The sequence below is a fragment of the Protomyctophum parallelum genome (genome assembly GCF_964188405.1).
Source record: "Protomyctophum parallelum genome assembly, chromosome: 10".
Classification (NCBI taxonomy): domain Eukaryota; kingdom Metazoa; phylum Chordata; class Actinopteri; order Myctophiformes; family Myctophidae; genus Protomyctophum; species Protomyctophum parallelum.
The window spans coordinates 27,218,846-27,237,603 of NC_139704.1; the positions used below are offsets into that span (position 1 = coordinate 27,218,846).

At 45.5% G+C, this 18,758-nt stretch overlaps 1 protein-coding gene across 1 annotated transcript in view; it reads left to right on the forward strand.

The window, feature by feature from the left end:
- The first annotated feature begins 1,737 nt into the window (after positions 1 to 1,737).
- LOC310865449 (leucine zipper putative tumor suppressor 2 homolog) overlaps positions 1,738 to 18,758 on the forward strand; it is a 79,340-nt gene continuing 62,319 nt past the window's right edge. The window contains exon 1 of the mRNA XM_083774570.1: positions 1,738 to 2,038. The gene's annotated coding sequence lies outside the window, so the exon portion shown is untranslated. The remainder of the gene's footprint in view (positions 2,039 to 18,758) is intronic.

Here is an 18,758-nt window from a genome sequence, read left to right on the forward strand (position 1 = left end):
TACACTAGAATGCTATCTGGCCCTAAACAGAGAATACACAGTGGCAGAATACCTGAGCACCGTGACCGACCCAAAACAAAGAAAAATCTTAACTAGGTACAGAGTCAGTGAGCACAGTCTCGTGATCGAGAAAGGCCGTCATAGGCAGACATGTATCCCGGGAGAAGACAGACTATCTATGCACCCACTGCACACAAAATGAAGTGGAAACCGAGCTACACTTCCTAACCATCTGTCCATTGTACCAAGACATCAGAGACACATACTACAGATTACAACCACACACAAAGATTTTGAAAACATGACTAATGACAAAAAAATCCCATATCTGCTGCTGGGCGAAGTACAACAATGTGCAAACACAGCAGCAAGATTTGTGAGTTGCTGTGATAGGAGAAGGATATCAAATGGAACACAACCACCCTAAAGACTAATCATTGTGTATATTCCTGCACTATACCTGCATCAAGTGACCTTGGTACATATAATTCGATCTATTGAAGTTCAAATGTACATCATTTTTGTATTGATTGTATTGCTGTATTGTTGTATTGTTCTTTCTGCTTTGGCAATGTAAACGTATGTTTTCTCATGCCAATAAAGCCCTTTGAGTTTGAATTGAATTGTATGCCTTGATCCCGCCTCTAGCTGCCGCTGATTGGCCAGGCTGTTTGGTGGCCGGAGCATCAAGTCTGCCTGTCAAGGCCTATTCATAGTCTGGATTTTCGGTGGTAAGGTGACCACCGCTCCGGTGGTGAGCTGACCACCGGAGCTGAAATAACGTTGAGCGGTGGTGAGTAAAAACAGAGAGAAGGGCTGGAGCGGTGGCGGTGGTTTGCTCTTCACCGCGGCTCGTGACGTCATGTTGTAGTTCGGTGGTCACCCCACCACCGTAAAACCAGACTATGTATGAGCCTTCAGTATTTCCACACCTGAGTGGAAAACGGCCGACAGCAGCAGACAGAAGAAGCTGTCTGCAGCTTTTCACAGTTTTTAGACAGCTGGTGGATGGAAAAGAAGCTCCACCTCCGTGTCTGACTGCCGCGGCGGACAGATTCCCGGAAACGCTCTCCTCTGCGGCGGAGGTGGAGCTTAATTTCCATCCACCAGCTGTCTAAAAACCTGGAAAATAAGCTGCGGACAGCCGAGAACGTCCGTGGCTCTTTAGTAAGTGTGGCAGCACCTTGTGAGTTCCCAGATGGGAGCAGGAGGGGGGAACCCAGTGTACTCTCTGCTGCCCCATCTGGCGGAGTCAGGTTAGAATGCCCCCGCCCCCCTGTCAAAAACAGCAAAAATCCCTAAAAACGAAAGAAAGCAGCAAATGAAAAAAAATAAACACTCATCTTTTACTTTCTCTAATAACAACCTAAAACATGAGCCTTGGTTGAAAAAAAAAACTAAACTTGTCCTTTAAGTTGGCAGGTCAGATCATGATGCCCATCATGCCATTGCCATGCCTGCTGGACTCACTTTAAACCGTCGGCTGTGGAAAGCCCCCCTGCCCTGCTGCGTGGAACCCCCTGCCCCCCCGCCGGCTGCCTCCCTTCACTTCTCTGCTTGTCTGTGTGGATCAGCAGCCAGCACCGCCGCGACGGACGACAGGCAGCAGTACACACACACACACACACACACACACACGCACACACACGCACACACACACGAGCACGTACGCACACTCCGTTTCCCCAGTGCGTGCTGGAGGAACGCTGTCTGCAGACAGTCAGCCCGCTTGTGGAGCTCAGTGTCTCCCAGACCGGACCAGACGCGTCCCATCGACGTGATTTTTGGAAGAAGGAAGAAGCAGAGGAAAATAAACTAGCCTTGAAGAAGTGAAGCGCTAGCTGTGGGCCGGGCCAGGCCGGGCCGGGGGAACAAGTTGTGCTAAAAAAGAAAGAAAGACGATAATAGATTCAAACAAGTTGCAAAGTGAGAGGAGGAATATTAAGGCGACCGAAGAAACACGGATTCACACTGGGAAATAACTGCTCAACACGTTTGTGTATATTAAAAAGGAACATTTTGTGCAAGCCAAGGCAAGGTGAGTCTTTTCTTTGATATAACAGTGAGTATAGCCTCGTGTTCTTGTTGTTTTTAGTGAGCGTTGTGCCAGATTAACCTATAATTTGATTATCCTTAAAGCCTATTTATGAACTCAAAGCCAGTAGGACATATCACTGCGAAACGACCATCATTCAACTTTTATTTAAGCGAGCCAAACCACTCACATGCGTGACTTGTTTACATAGAGCGAGTAGACTACCCTACTACAAAATACATCGTGTGTGTGTGTGTGCGTGTGAGTGCGTGCGTGCAAAATTATATTTCCAGCAGTTATACTTTGGAAGGATATATTTCTTTGTATACATGATTCAGCAGCTGTCTGTCTGTCGCTCATATTTATGTGTATTGGGTTCGGGCTTGTAGGCGCGCGTGCGTGCGTCCTGTTTCTGTGTGGGGGATGCTGCATGCTCCCCCACATCTCAAACATTTCATGACTGTACTGTAGGCTACTGTACTGTACTGTACTGTACTACTGTACTGTATTGTTAGCTCTGGTCCATAGCCTAAGTTCTTAAGGATATGGACCTGTACTGTACTGTACTGTACTGTACTGTACACTGCTGCAGTGGTTCCGGAACTTTTTTGTCAGTCACCCCTTTAAATAACTTGTTTCTGTTTTCATACACGGCACACCTGATTTACACTGTTATTTCTTTTGTTTAGTTTTTTGAGGGGTGCTAGCCCCACCTATGACCAGCATTGGGTGACTGTTTGTTTAGTTTTTTGAGGGGTGCTAGCCCCACCTATGACCAGCATTGGGTGACTGTTTTGTTTTTTGAGGGGTGCTAGCCCCACCTATGACCAGCATTGGGTGACTGTTTTGTTTTTTGAGGGATGCTAGCCCCACCTATGACCAGCATTGGGTGACTGTTTGCGTATTACACAAACAGTGAGGACGCAAATTGTGATTGGTCGGCGTGAATGGTTGGGATATGTGCCATTAGTTGAGAATGAGATGAAAGTAGCTCTCAAGTAAAAATCACACCTGTGTGACTGGAGTGGTGCAACCCACTAGGGACCCACCCAACTTCCAGACCCACAGGAACACGCCCAGGGTGTCAGCCCGGTTCCGGCTAGCCGCCCCGCGTCCGAAACGAGAAATGACAGAGTTACTGTGTGGGGGAATTTGCATTTAGCAGACATCTCTCTCTCTCTCTCTCTCTCTCTCTCTCTCTCTCTCTCTCTCTCTCTCTCTCTGTAATTAGCAGGCAACAGTGCAACACAATCTCTCTCTCTCTCTGTTTCTAGCACAACAGCGCTACTTTTGCCCCTACTGGTACTCTAAACAGGGACAGACAGGTACGTGGACATAGGGACATTGCTGTTGTCGTAGCTTTACTCGGGTTAAGTTTGGGAATAGGGTTTAGTTTTTGGCACAGTTTTACTGAGGTTACGGTTAGGAATAAGGTTAGGTTTAACCGTTTGAGCATAATTTACTTGGGTTACTTTAGGAATACCAGGCTGAGCAGTTCCGCTGGATGTACGTCGGGCACAAGTTGGTAAGAGGGCGACTTTGTTGGAATTCCTTTGGGAAGCCCTGCTGTAATGTAGGCCAGTGGTTAGTTAGTTAGTTAGTTTCATTTATTGTCCACGTGTGGAAATTTGTCTTCGGTCTCAACAACAGTAAAAAACAAACGGCAACAGCAACAACACTTACACAATTATCTTCATGGCAAAAATGCATGGCAACAGTGGCAATTACATTAAAAAAAATCTAGTGCCTTAATGGCATTAGGAATGAAGGAATCTTTAAAGATGATATGGTTAGCGTTCTCAAACCTTTTCATGTCAAGAACCCCCAAATTAACGCTCATTAGCCTGTGGACCCACATTAGGAATTATATGTCAAGGACCCCCATAGTAGAAGATTTTCACAGCTCTAGCAGTGATTCTCAACCATTTTCATTTCAAGGACGCCCAGGTTTGACCTGAATTGGGCTACGGTCCCCCCATTTAATGGCATTTCTATCTCTGGGACCCTAAAATCAAAGTAAATTTAATTCGGAGTGTACAAATGGAACCAACATTTGTACACTCTCTGAGTTACGGACCCATAAGGGTCCATTTGGTTCCTATTCCTAACTATCCATTTAGCTGGGGACCCCCTGGAACTCACTTTGGGAACCACTGCTATAGGCTACTGTAGTGAAGTGGACATGCTGGCGGTCTGTCTGTCTGATGCAACAATTCATAACCCAACCATGTGTAGTGAAGTGGCCATGGAAGAAATACTGTATGTACCCTCCTCACCACCACCTTCCTCTAACCTCGCATCTCTGTGCAAATAAACAACATCTGGACGTATGCGCAGCTCTGGGACTTTGGGAACGTGCGCACGGCGCACACGCACGCACAGTCAACACATGTGTGCAGTCAACACACACACACACACACACACAGACAGATGTTTCGTATCGTACTATAGTCACATATCACGTCTTTGGTTTTCGGTATATTTTGTACATGCACACGCACACATTTTAGCCTACTGCAGTCTGCATATCTTCATTTATGTCTAGACCTTTTTTATTCTTTATTCATGTTGGCGGCAGTGGTTCAGGTACCCCTTATCCCCTGTATTCAGTGACTGGATGGTGTGGAAGTGTCCTTGAGCAAGACTCTGAACCCCCTAATCGCTCCCGATGTGCAGGTTGGTGCCTTTCCACTGTCCTCTGTCATCGGTGTATGAATGTGTGCGTGAATGGGTGAATGTAAATGCACAATCTCAGTAAAGCACCTTGGATAAAGGTGCTATATAAATGCACCATTTACCATGTTGCTTGTATATTCTACTTCATTGTGATTTCATTGTTTGGTCCATTTGAGTCATGCGTTTCGGTGTGCAGGGCTTCGTCAGTGTAGTGAATTCCTACACACCGACGAAGGCCTTTCCCTCGAACAGAGTGTTGAGTGGTCAGATGGGTGGACTGCAGGGTGGACACTTTTGAGATGCTCAAGTGGGTAAGAGGAGGAGGGGTCAGTCAGCCGAGCCTGGGGTGGAAGGGGTGGACAAAGCTGTGGTTATTAGAGGGTGTCAGTCAGGGGAGCGTGGGGTGGGAGGGGTGGACAGGGCTGTGGTTAGTAGATGGGGTCAGTCGAGTAGATGGGGACACGAGCTGTGTCCTCTCGTTAAACCACGCTATCTGTCAGAGCTGTGGTTAGTAGATGGGGTCAAGGGAGCGTGGGGTGGGAGGGGTGGACACCAGGGCTGTGGTTAGTAGATGGGGTCAAGGGAGCGTGGGGTGGGAGGGGTGGACAGGGCTGTGTCCTCTCGCTAAACCACGCTATCTGTCAGCAGTTAAAGAGCTAGTGGAGCTCGGAGCATGTAGGACTAGAGACCATTCTTAATGTCACATGGCCCCAGGAAGATGTGTGTATGTGTGTGTGTGTGTGTGTGTGGGGGGGGGGTCAACATGTGTGAGTCAGCCAACATGCATGACCAAGGTCACGGCCGCTGTGCTTTTCATCACGTGCAGCATCTTACACTATGTGTGTGTGTAACTGTGTGTGTGTAACTGTGTGCGTGTGTGTGTGTGAATGATGTCTTGATGTTAGACAACATTAGCAGCAGTCAGATGGTAGATGGAGATCGCAGGGCCGGATTGGCCCTTCGTGGTGCCGGCGGGCTTACACGCCCGCGGGGCTACACCCCGTTTTGTGTTTTGTGTGAGCGCGGGGTGGATGGACAATTGGATTAAATGGAGTTGTCTTGTATCCCCCCTCTCTCTATCCCTCTCTCTCTCTCTCTCTCTCTCTCTCTCTCTCTCTGGTAGCAGCTATTTATGTATAAAGATGACCCTAATTATTACACATGCACACGTGCGGTCATGAGAATCTGCACGGTGCATGCGTTACGGTTACATAAGACCTCCACATGTTCTAGCGCAGCCTAGCACCATTGTGACTTTTCAATATATATATAAATAACTGATTAACAACATAATTGTGTTTTTGGCGTGGGCACATAATATGAATACAATCGCATTGCCCGGAGCGAGTCTGGCGGACCTGGGGAAGAGCGGTGGTTTGGTCTTCACCGCGGCTCACTGACTGTCGTCATGTTGTAGTTTTAATAGCGGTAGTCACCTTTATCACCTAAAACTGGAGTATGAATTGGCCTTGAGGACCCCCTGTTGACCCCAGAGATAGAGTATCAACTTTGTCACTGTGATGATGATGAGGACGATGATGTTGGCTACTAGCTGTAATTCAACGTGTGGCGGGATAACACTTGGATTTTCATATTTTTTTCATTCTTCCAAAATCATGAAAATGAATGCTCTGATGAAGCTCCCTTTAAATGCACACATTAGCTTGGGGGCCTCCGATGCTGATATTTTACCTTTTTTTTTTTTCTTTTTTGACCAACTTTTTTTTCTTTTTTTTTTTAAAGAACCCCGGGTTAGCACAGACATTACAGGAGAGGGAAACAACAATGGTGCATATGTATAACATAATACATGTTTCTTTTTCTTTTTTTCTAACAAGACAATTATGATGAGAACCAAAACAAAAAACGTGGCAATGATGTTTTAAAGGACAAACAAGAATGGGTCAGACTTTGTTTACAGGAGTACAAGTATTCGACCTAACGGAGTCCTGATTTAACCTTCTTATTCATTTTTGATCGTTGTCCCGTTATCCAGCAGCTGGCTTCAAACAGACCTGTAGGAGACGTGCACAGAGCTGGCTTCAGACAGACCTGTAGGAGACGTGCACAGAGCTGGCCTCAGACAGACCTGTAGGAGACGTGCACAGAGCTGGCCTCAGACAGACCTGTAGGAGACGTGCACAGAGCTGGCTTCAAACAGACCTGTAGGAGACGTGCACAGAGCTGGCCTCAGACAGACCTGTAGGAGACGTGCACAGAGCTGGCCTCAGACAGACCTGTAGGAGACGTGCACAGAGCTGGCCTCAGACAGACCTGTAGGAGACGTGCACAGAGCTGGCCTCACCGTCGACTCATCTGATGTGTCATTGAGATTCCCAGCAGGGTGTTCTGCTGCTCTGTTAAAATAGAAAAATAAGAGACTGAGAGCACCAGCACAGCAGGAGGCAGACAAGCTGTCAGTTAGTGTGCGTGCATGCGTGTGTGTGTGCACGTGTGTGCGTGTGCGTGCTCGTACACAATTAGCTGCCTGGTGACCTTTCCCGTCCTTTTCTGAAGGGAACATCAAAGTGACATTTTTATGTCACACGATTGAAGGCGTTTTTAGTCTTCTGAATGGATCGCCTGAGATCGTGATGTGAAGACTCATGCTACGGATGCGACCGTTGGAAGCTATCCTCCGATGCATGTCGAAGCTGCGTTGTTTGTGGGGTTTTTTTGCACAGGAAAAGGAATAGAAATGTTTGAGGTATTTTAAGAAACCGAAATACTCGATTGATTAAATAGATTGGTGGTGATCGGATCATAATGACAAATTATTCAGAACACCAAGAATTGTGTTGAATATTTTGCTCCATTGCATGTTATGAATGCGTTGCTTGTTATTCATAGTGTGCGTGCTTGTGTGCTTGTGTGCGTGCGTGCGTGCGCACCAACACCGAGTGTTGGCAGAGATGTGACATGTGACCAGTACGATAAGATGAACAACAGAGCAATCTGTAAACAGATTCACAGATTTGTGTGTGTGTGTGTGAGCTCGTGCCATTCCATCTTTTGAAAATAGCAGACCTACAAGCTCACAATGTGTCTTAATTATTAATAATAATAAAAATCTACAAAGTAACTAAAGTTTTCAAATAACTGGAGGGGATTCAAAAGTACAATATTTGCCTCAGAGATGTAGATGGAGTAGACTGTAAATGTGCTGAAAATTGGACCCCCCATTTGAAAATATGGGGGGGGTCCAAGAACCTATATTTGTATGGCTTTTTTACGGCTCGAGCAGATTTTTACGTCTCTAGCAGTGATTCTCAACCATTTTAAGTTCAAGGGCCCCCGGTTTGACCTAAATTAGGCTACGATCCCCCATTTAATGACATTTCTATCTCTGGGACCCCAATTTATATTGTAAAATCAAAATAAATTGTACTCTTGAGAGTGTACAAATGGAACCAAGTATGGGTCCACTTTGGTTCCATTTGTACACTCTGAGTTTCAGAACCGTAAGGTTCCATTTGGTTCATAACTATCATTTAGCTGGGGACCCCCTGGGAACTCTCTCAAGGGCCCCTAGGGGTCCCCGGACCCCACTTTGGTTTACACCACTGCGTTCCGTCCAGTTGCATTCTAAATTTTCTAATTCACTGTGACGGCTTAAATTGTCCATAGATGAACAAAGCACCCTGCTGTCCATCGGTCCTGACAAACACAACCTGGCACGGAAGGCACCATGCGGAACGGAACGGACTGGGCAGCGTTGTGCGAGGCAGAGGAGACAGAGGCCAGTGTTGTGTTGCCAGACTTCTCCAGAGACCATTTAAGAGCCGACCAGCAGGTCTACAAATACAAGCCCAACATAAGACAACTATTATTAGGCCACATGAGCATTATATATTTGAAAAATAGCCTGGGAATCTGGGAAAACTCTGGCAGAGATAATTCTGATGTGCTCAGTTAATGAATGGCATTTTCATAATGAATGGCATTTTCATAATGAATGGCATTTTCATAGTGCTTTTCCAAGTGCTCAAAGCGCTTCAATGGGTTTATTCATTCATACATTGGGAGGCGAAGTAGCGAACAGTCAACACATTTAGCAGACGCTCTTAATCCAGAGCGATTTACAGTAGGAAGAACAAAATAAACATGGTAATACATCAAATACATACAAATAGTCATCATGAATCATAATTATGTAAGCTTAAGAAGAAATATTTATCTAATGAAACTATATGCGTATACACCACTATAGAGTGCTATGGGCCAATTCATACTCCTATTTTACCGCTGGTGCCGAAATGATTTAGGCTCATCAGAAATTTTCAGTAGCACCGAAGAGCCGACTCTAGGACGGTACCCGCCCCCCCCGAACCTCAAATGACGTCACATTGTAGGCTCTACAGAGCCGAACCGACTTTTATTCGGCTCTAAAATAGGAGTATGAATCGCACCTATGTCTACACAGCACTCTACCTACATAGCACTCACTTCCCACATTCACACACCAATGGTGGCAAGCTCACACCGACCGACTCATTGGAGGCAATGTAGGTTTCAGTGTCTTGCCCAAGGACACTTCGACATGTAGACAGGAGGAAGAGCCGGGATTCGAACCGCCGGCCCAGGGACCATTGGATCACCTGCTCTACCTCCTGAGCCACAGCTGCTGCCGTTCTATGATGATGAATAGCTGAAGCCTCCGGTGTTATGAATCTAATGAATGCCATGAAGGTAGCCGTGCAGCAGGTCTGCACATTTCCCTACACGCGACAGAGCGAATGTGAAAGAACAGGAGAGCTGTCTTTTTCTTTCCCCTGCGTCTGTCTGTTCCTGTTCGTTTGCTCTCTTCCTCAGACGAAATCGATCGTCGGACAGCTAATCCAGAGAGAGACAAACGGCTGGCTGTGCCCAGGAACGGGAATCGTTCAGGCTTTATTTAAAACCCATTAAAACTGGGAATGCATCCGTGTGTCGTTTTTTGATTTTATACGTATAGCAACATGCGTTTTTCAGAGATATAGCAATATTTCCAGCATAATAATAAATAATAATATTGCATTATTCATTATTAAACATTTATTTTTATTTAATTATTTCTTTATATTTGACTTCCATTGCTAGGTTAAGTAAAGACAATCAGGGGTTGGTTTGGAGTCCTGCAGCTACTGGAGGACACATTGTGTCACTCATGATTAGAATGCCTGTCATCCAATGTAACAATTTGAAGTCACAACTAATTGGAGTGAAGTCATGCATGCTGTAACTTACTGCAGTGGATCTGCAATACATGTTCACCATTGTCTGTAAAGTTAACAGACCTGAGGACGATTCTACAAATGTCTTCTAAGTCTCGCACGTGTACGGTACACATGTACACAGGAAGGCATGTACGCACCAACGCAGGCAGGCAGGCAGGCACGCCACGCACACGCGAGCAGGAGTAATTTGTTTAGAGCAGTTTGAGCACGTTGTAGGATGAAAGCAGCATTGACTTTGATGTTTCTAATGCCCGCCTGTCAGCCTTACGGTGGGATTTTAAACTGTTAACTCTACTTAACGGCAACGAGTCACTCAGCGCGTGCAGTGTTAAGGAGCCTATCCATCAAACTTTTCTCTTTTTTCTTCCTTTCTCCCCTTTTTTTCCTTTTTTAGCATGACGACACGGCTGCCATGTTTCTTGCGAGTTTAACACGGGCTGTGATTTTTGACTGCATCACCCACAGCCAGGAGGTTGAAGTTCAAGGTTTTATTTTGTTTCCCCGAAGGTCAAATTGGGTTGCTGCGGCATAGACATCAGTACAATACAATAAAACATAATACGGTACACATAGCAGATACCAATAACGGACAATAAAGTGCACGTTGACCATGAAGTGCAAACCGTTATAGTGCTATGCAATAGCATAGGCACGAAACCAATAAAGTGCTCGTAATGCCTAGGACGAGGTTATGTCCTTGACCTCCCCCTGGGGTTAACTGGGGACAGGGAGGAACTCCTTATATGGTCAGCACACTCTATAGAAGGGAGGATTATCACAACAAAACAAAAAAGAGGTGATATTTGAATTAAGCATGCCCTTTGGCTCCGTTCTTGGTCTGCTCTTTTTAGTTTTTTCCCTCCAAACCAAACATCTTTGCCGAAAATAGCCGATCTACAATGCATGAGCTTGTAGCGTTCAAGGAAGGTGTGAGAGGGTTCAAGTGGTTAATGTAAAATGAAAGTCCCTAGTATAGCATAAAGATTTGGCGACCCCCCCCCCCCCCCCTCCCCCTGCAGTATCTCTGAGGACCACCTAGGGGTCCCGGACCCCCTATGTTGAACACCCCTGATTTTAGGAAGCGTCAGAAAGCATCAGAGGATGCAGAGTGAGTTGCAGGTTAGTGGAAGTGCTGTTGGTGTGAAACGTGATAGCAGAAGCAGCGATGATGGCATCCAGGCACAGATGTGCTCTGAAAGCCTCCGTCCGCAGTGTGTCGTATTACGAGAGGAGAGACGGAATTGATGTGTGCTATAGAACACGGGCGGCGGTGGCTCAGGGGTAGAGTGGCTGGATGGTAACTGCAAGGTTGCCAGTTCGAACCTGGGCTCCCACAGAGTTAGCGTCGAAGTGTCCTTGAGCAAGACTGAACCCGTAATTGCTCCTGATGTGCTGGTTGGTGCCTTGCATGGTTTCTGTCGCCATCGGTGTATGAATGTGTCTGTGAATGGTGAATGTAATGCACAATCTATGTAAAGCGCCTTGGTTAAAGGCGCTATATAAATGCACCATTTACCATTTTAACAGGGGCGGGCAACTTTGACAATGGAGAGGGCCACTATATTTCCACACTCACTCCAGAGGGCCACTATATTTCCACACTCACTCCAGAGGGCCACTATATTTCCACACTCACTCCCGAGGACCACTATATTTTCACACTCACTCCAGAGGGCCACTATATTTCCACACTCACTCCAGAGGGCCACTATATTTCCACACTCACTCCAGAGGGCCACTAATATATATTTCCACACTCACTCCAGAGGGCCACTGTATTTCCACACTCACTCCAGAAAGCCACTATATTTCCACACTCACTCCAGAGGGCCAGTATATTTCCACACTCACTCCAGAAAGCCACTATATTTCCACACTCACTCCAGAGGGCCACTATATTTCCACACTCACTCCAGAGTGCCACTGTATTTCCACACTCACTCCAGAAAGCCACTATATTTCCACACTCAATCCAGAGGGCCACTATATTTCCACACTCACTCCAGAAAGCCACTATATTTCCACACTCACTCCAGAGGGCCACTATATTTCCACACTCACTCCAGAGGGCCACTATATTTCCACACTGGCATATTACTGTCGTAGCAAAAATAGCCGATCTACAAGCTCAAAACATGTCGCAGTAGATCTGCTATTTTTTGCTATATTTGAATTGATATCCAGATTTTTCATATATATATTTTTATATATAGTCCTGAGAAGTTAAAAATGTAATTAATTTAAAATTCATTTAGTTATTCTTATGTTAACTTTATGAACTTAAATGTAAAATATACATTGGACATAAAAAAGACAACATTTGAATACTACTCATTCAGCTACTAATGTAGACCGAAGTACTTAAAGCGGGTCATGTTTGGAATTGTAACAGCTGAAATCAATAATATTATCAGTATTTCCGATATTAACCTGCGGGCCGTATTAACAGACTTACTGCATGTGACGTAACGTTCCGCCAGAAGGAATCTAACTAGCAACTGCTTCTGGCGGAATGCTCCGTCTGATAAGCTTTATTATATTATTAATATATATATATTTACATATATATATATATATATATATATATATATAACCGGATCGCTGAATTATATTTTTTGTGGCCCCCAGGCCTCCAGTTCCCCATGTGTCCTGTAGAATATAATGGTGGACAGAGCTATGGCGCCGATCACAGTGGACTTCTGCTTGTTGGCATCCGACTACTCCGTAAGGTCGGTCCATTAGTCTGGGTTCTGTTCACTCATTATTCAAAATGGACCAAACAAATGTATGTGTTTTCTCACAGCAATGAAGCTCCTTCTAATTTTAACTGGAGCCTTAAACCCTAGCTGTAGTAGTAGCTGACCAACAAACCTCAAATCAACACCAAATCTCTTTGCGGGAAATATCTGATCTACAAGCTCACAATGCTTTCGGTTAAAATGCTCCCGCGAATAAGCGAGATCCTCAGATTGAACTGGCATGTTGTAAACGACATAACACGGATCACAAGCTCATGATAATCACTGAGTTATTAATTATCTTTATTCATAGAACTACTCTGTCGCCATCTGTCTTTTTGATCTGCATCCATCCATCCATCTGGAGACACGTCTGTCTGTCTGCCTGCCTGCCTGCCTGCCTGTCTCTCTCTCTCGTCCTTTCTCTGTGTGAGGAGGTGGTAAAAAGTGGCCTCATATGTCACACAGTGTCATGTCACAGTTGTCAGGTTCTGATGTATGAGAGGCAGCATGGAGTCAGCACTGAAACAGCAGGCTACACACACGCACGCGCGCGCGCTCATACACGCACGCACACACACACACCGGATTGATGGATGGCCTGTGTATTAGTCTCAGGAAGCGGCCTCATGGCCTGCGCAGCAGTTGAAAGGCATTTGAGGTCATAAGACTGTCACTCTGGTCCAGAGCACTGGTTCCCAAAACACTGGGTCAGGACCCATTTGTATGGGTCCCTTTATTTATTTTAATTATTATTACCTTCAGCTCTCACTGGACCGGTTTGCAGCCGAGTGTACGGCGGGTGGGATGAGGATCAGTGTCTCCAAATCTGAGGCCATGGTTCTCAGCATGAAACCGGTGGATGGTGCAGTCCGGGTAGGGAATGAGGCAATAGGGACTTTAAGCAACGCCGGTTTTCTTCAGGATGGCTCCACTACGCGGAAGGTGCTGGAGCAATCTGTTATTCTAAAACCGTTTTAATAAACATGGTCAATATGGCATATGGTATTCGTGTTATTTCTTCATACAGAGCATGCCAACACATTTCACAGCATAAGAGAGGTGATGGAGCAATCGGTGTAAATGTATGACAGCTATAATTTCAATAAACATGGTTATGACATGGCGTTTGTAGACACTAAATGTGTAGGTTCTGCCGTAGTAGAAACGGCTGCAACGGCAAGCAGTTTTATGTATCGAGCACTGATCCATTTCCGGTTGCTGGAGCCGTCGTTGCTTAAAGTCCCTATTACCCCAGGTGAAGTAGTTCAAGTATCTCTGGGTCTTGTTTACGAGTGAGGAGATGACGGAGAAGGAGATCAGCCGAAGAATCAGAGCGGCAGGAGCGGTATTGCAGTCGCTGTATCGCACTGTTGTGACGAAAAGAGAAGCCAGAAGGCAAAGCTCTCTGTCTACCGAGCAAACTTTGTTCCTACTATGGTGTGGGTCATGACCGAAAGAAGGTTCCGAATAGAAGCGGCCAAATGAGGTTTCTTCGACGGGTGGCTGGCATCTCCCTTAGAGATAGGGTGAGAAGTCTCACGAGAGAGACTCAGAGTAGAGTCGCTGCTTCTTCGCCTGGAAAGGAGCCAGCTTAGGTGGTTCGGGCATCTAGTTAGAATGCTCCTAGGGAGGTCCTTGAGTCACGTCCCACTGGGAGGAGACCAAGGCGCAGTTGGAGGAATCACATCGACTCACTGGCCTTGGAACGTCTCGGGATCCCCCAGGATCCCGCAACTAATTGCCCCCGCGACCCAACTACGGATAAGCGATTGAAGATGGATGGATGGATTATTTCAAAAAGCATTCCCCAAAAAAAAGCATCGTCTTTTTTCATGTATTAAAAACAAATTTGATGATTTGATGAGACTGAGTAAATGAACGAGACATGACATGAGACGAGTCAAGGACTGTAGCGATATACACTTAATTTCACATAATAAGATAGAGAAATACAACTGTATTCTGCCTGACCCCAGAGGCTGGAAGCAGACCTTTAACTCTGGATCTATAATTCATGTTATGCTTCCATCGGCCGCACAAATCAGGTTTCCAATACGGTTAAGTCAGCAAATGCCATAATCAATTAATTTGACACTCTGTAACGGACTCTAGTGTTTTGCCACGTAAGCTGGACAGAAGATTTGAACTGTGTGTGTGTGTGTGTGTGTGTGTGTGTGTGTGTGTGTGTGTGTGTGTGTGTGTGTGTGTGTGTGTGTGTGTGTGTGTGTGTGTGTGTGTGTGTGTGTGTGTGTGTGTGTGTGTGTGTGTGTGTGTGTGTGTGTGTGTGTGTGTGTGTGTGTGTGTGTGTGTGTGTGTGTGTGTGGAGGACCTCTAGTGTGTCTAACCTACGGCAGTGCCTTCTTTCTTTCTTTTGTTAAACAACCTGCATTACTTTATTTATAGATAATGTAGAATAATGAAATTGAAGACAAAATCTTAACCAACGATAAAATATTTTGTTACAAAAGTTTTGGGTCTGAGAGGCTAAATGTCATCAAATGGTGGCTCAAATGCTGAATAAATATTGGATGTTGATAATGTCATGTTGATATGAACAAGGTTGAAAACCACTGGACCTATAGACCACCCATCTGAGGATATGTTGTACCAGGCAGTGTGTGTCACAGTGTGTGACGCGGTGTGAGCTTGTAAATCGGCTATTTCCGCCAATATTTGTATTTTGTATGCTGTAGGGTTTAAGTGGTCAATCATATTTGTTGTTGATGCTACATTAAATCATTCTACTGGCTGGGGTACCCCTGGAACCCCCTCAAGGACCACTGGGGGTCCCTGGACCCCCCACTTGGAATAGCACTGCTGTAGATAGATCCAAATATGTGATCTCTCAATGGCTGGTCTGTTGAGGTTGATCTGTCGCTTTTAATTGCAGACAGATGTTGTCCTTCCTCCCTGCCACACACACACACACACACCACACACCACACACACACACACACACACACACACACACACACACATTCCCAGAATCCTTTGGGGTAAGGTCTGGGACACTGTCCCAGCGATGTTCATCATGGTCACATTGCTCCAAAGTATTTAAGTACTGTACTCAAGTGCATCGACTAAAATATGACTAAATCTAAATGGAATTCATTCAAGATTTGCTGTCAAAATCAACACATGCTGTCTGTCTGTCTGTCTGTGATCATCAGACACAGTGAAGTGGTGTCTGCTCTGCGTTATTCCAAAGAGGATTGGGACCTCCATCTGCTGAGCCACATTTATGGGGAGTAGGAAGAGGAAGAGGAGGAGCAGGGGAGAGATAGAGACAGAGGATGGAGGGCAGCAAGGGAGGAGAGGGAGGGAGAGAGAGTCTCATCTTGTGGCAAAATGGCAGAAATGTTGAACATCACAGCCGCACGGATGTGTACTGTATGCGTATAGTATCATGCGTCCATATGTACATCTGCACTATACACAGCACTGTACACACATGCATCTGCCCACATTCACACTTTGGCCTCGTTTCCGATTAATGAGCGATTATTTTGAAAACAAACGGTGAGAATTACAGATCTACACAAGCTCACTACCCTTATGTAGCTCTGCTTCTGTCACTGTGTCTGTACACCACCATGATACAACAAACTATAATACATACATATTTGTATTTTACTATAACAATGAATGGAGTGTCATCGAGCCGTTGCACATGCATGCATGCGCGGGTGCTCACGTCCTCTTTAGCGTTCTCCCCCTGCGATGTCATCATATTGCAAAGATCCAAACGTTCACATTAATAACATGATGCATTGCACACTAGCTGCTCCAGGCTGGGTTTGGTGTCTTGGCGTGGTGTTCTGCCCCCAAACTGGGAATGGACAGAAGTAGGTCAAAGTTTAATGGAGCGTCCTGTCTGAACAGGGGATTTGTGTGTGTGTGTGTGTGTGTGTGTGTGTGTGTGTTTGTGTGCGCGCCCTGAACATGTTTTTCCCCCCACTCCAATCTGTCTCATTACACTTCACCTCATATTTGTTTTAGAAAACTTGTTAAACATACTGTACAAGCTGTTCTGCTTGAAAGGCAGGCTTAAGATCACCATGTGATTATACACAAATATATCGCGGAAGGAGTTCTATGTTTATGTAGACACAATATATTTTTTTTGTCGAATTTTGGGAAGGAACTCGGTTATTCTAAAAAGTAGTATTTTAGGACGCAGAGAATAAATAAACCAATGTTTCGGGCTTTCGGCAGACAATAGTACCTTGAAGAAGGCAGTTGTCTGCCAAAACGTTGGTTCATTTATTCTCTGCGTTCTAAAATAAATTATTGGCACTTACTTTGGCTATCAGTGTGTGCGGCCACTTTCTTGAAGACATTTGTATATAAAATATATATATATATTTTGGCTTTTATTGGATAGTGTACAGTACAGTATGGTGACAGGAGATGGGGGGGTGACACGCGGCAAAGGTCGTCGGGATCGGGAGTCGAACCTGCGACACACCGTCAGGCTGGCTTAGCAGCCTAGGTGCCCGGACCACTACACTAGCTGCCCGGGCTATGAAGAATACTTTTTAACTGAACAATAACGGAAAGCAAAAAATAAACGGGCATGGAGCCGTAAGGAACTCCACTCAACCATATGGGTTTTAAAACCTCTTAAACCCCCAGGGGGTCCAGGGGGGGAATCAAAAACATCAGAGTTGGAACCTGAGACCAATTGGGTCTCCATTTACCCGCTGAGAGCTGTTCATGAGGTGGACAGCCGCTGCCCCCGCCGGCGGGGGATTGGGGCTTTTTATATAAGTGGTCAAAATCAATAATTCTATTGTTATTTTTTACGTGAGTACAGCTCAGTAGGCTTTTTTTTAATGGCTGGAAAATAGAAATTAAGAGTTTACATAGTACGTGGTGCATGTATAAACTTTCCATAATGATTATATCTGTGATCAGTATTCATTTATGATATATTTTCTCTATTGATTTCTGCAGTCAGTTTGTATTGGTGGTGGGGAGGGGGGGCGAGGCGGGGGTCGCGAGACATGGCCAAAGCATCTCCGGGGGTCCCCAGCCAAAAACGTTGAGAACCCCTGAGTTAAGTGACAGCGAGAGACGTGGCGGAGTCGAATGAGTGACGTCACTTCATGGGCAGCGACGCAGCGTGCATTCAGCCTATGACACTTCCACTTGACTTCCTGCCTTCAATGGAGACACGTCGCTCCAATGAACTGCAGCGGCCAATGAGGCATCTATATTTTTTAATATCTATGGCTTTGAACCCCAGGTCATGATGTACAAGTACACCCCCTGGACATGAAACTATAGTTCTGATCCTTGTGATTTTGGTCGACCACCCTAGTGGTCCCTTTTTATAAGAGTCTCCAACTCTCCATCTAACAACGGTTGGAGAGTGTTGATTCAGTTGAGAAGCGTGCGCGGAGAAGTTAGAACATGACGACACCAGACACTGTGGTCCTTTTCTGAAGTGAGTCCTGTTCGTCAGCTTTGAGGGTGAAGTGGCTGAATGAACGCCGAGCGTCCACTTTCAGTCGTGCACGGTTCTGGATCACAGGCGTCCATCAATTACTCAGCAGTACGCAAGTCATTTTCTCATTGAGTTACTGCAAATGTAAATTAGACCGCGAGGCTGCAGTACCACGTCGCAGAGCGGATAAATCATTTAGAATTTCCCCTGATCAGCGAATTGTTTTTGATGTGTGTGTGATATTATGATCAATTAATCCCTGTTATGAGGACATTTGGCTTGATTGTGTAATGGTTCAGTTGAGATATATGTTTTGTTGTTGGTCATGCTTAATTAATTTGCCAGCGCGGGGGGGTTAGCCTGTTAATCAAATTAATCGATTTGGAATGAACTCTCTGACACTTTGTACGAGTCGAGTTGTATACAAGTGTCGGTCTCCCGATTACCGATGACATCGTCAGAAATGGCGATCGCTTCTTCTTCATCATTTCAGCTCAGGGGGTCGCCACAGCCGATCAACATCTGCTTCATGTTCTCTGCGTCTTCCTCGGTCACTCCCAGTGGTGGAAAAAGTACTCAATTGTTTTACTTAAGTAAAAGTACCAATACTGCAATTTAGAACGGAATTGAAAATGTACTTG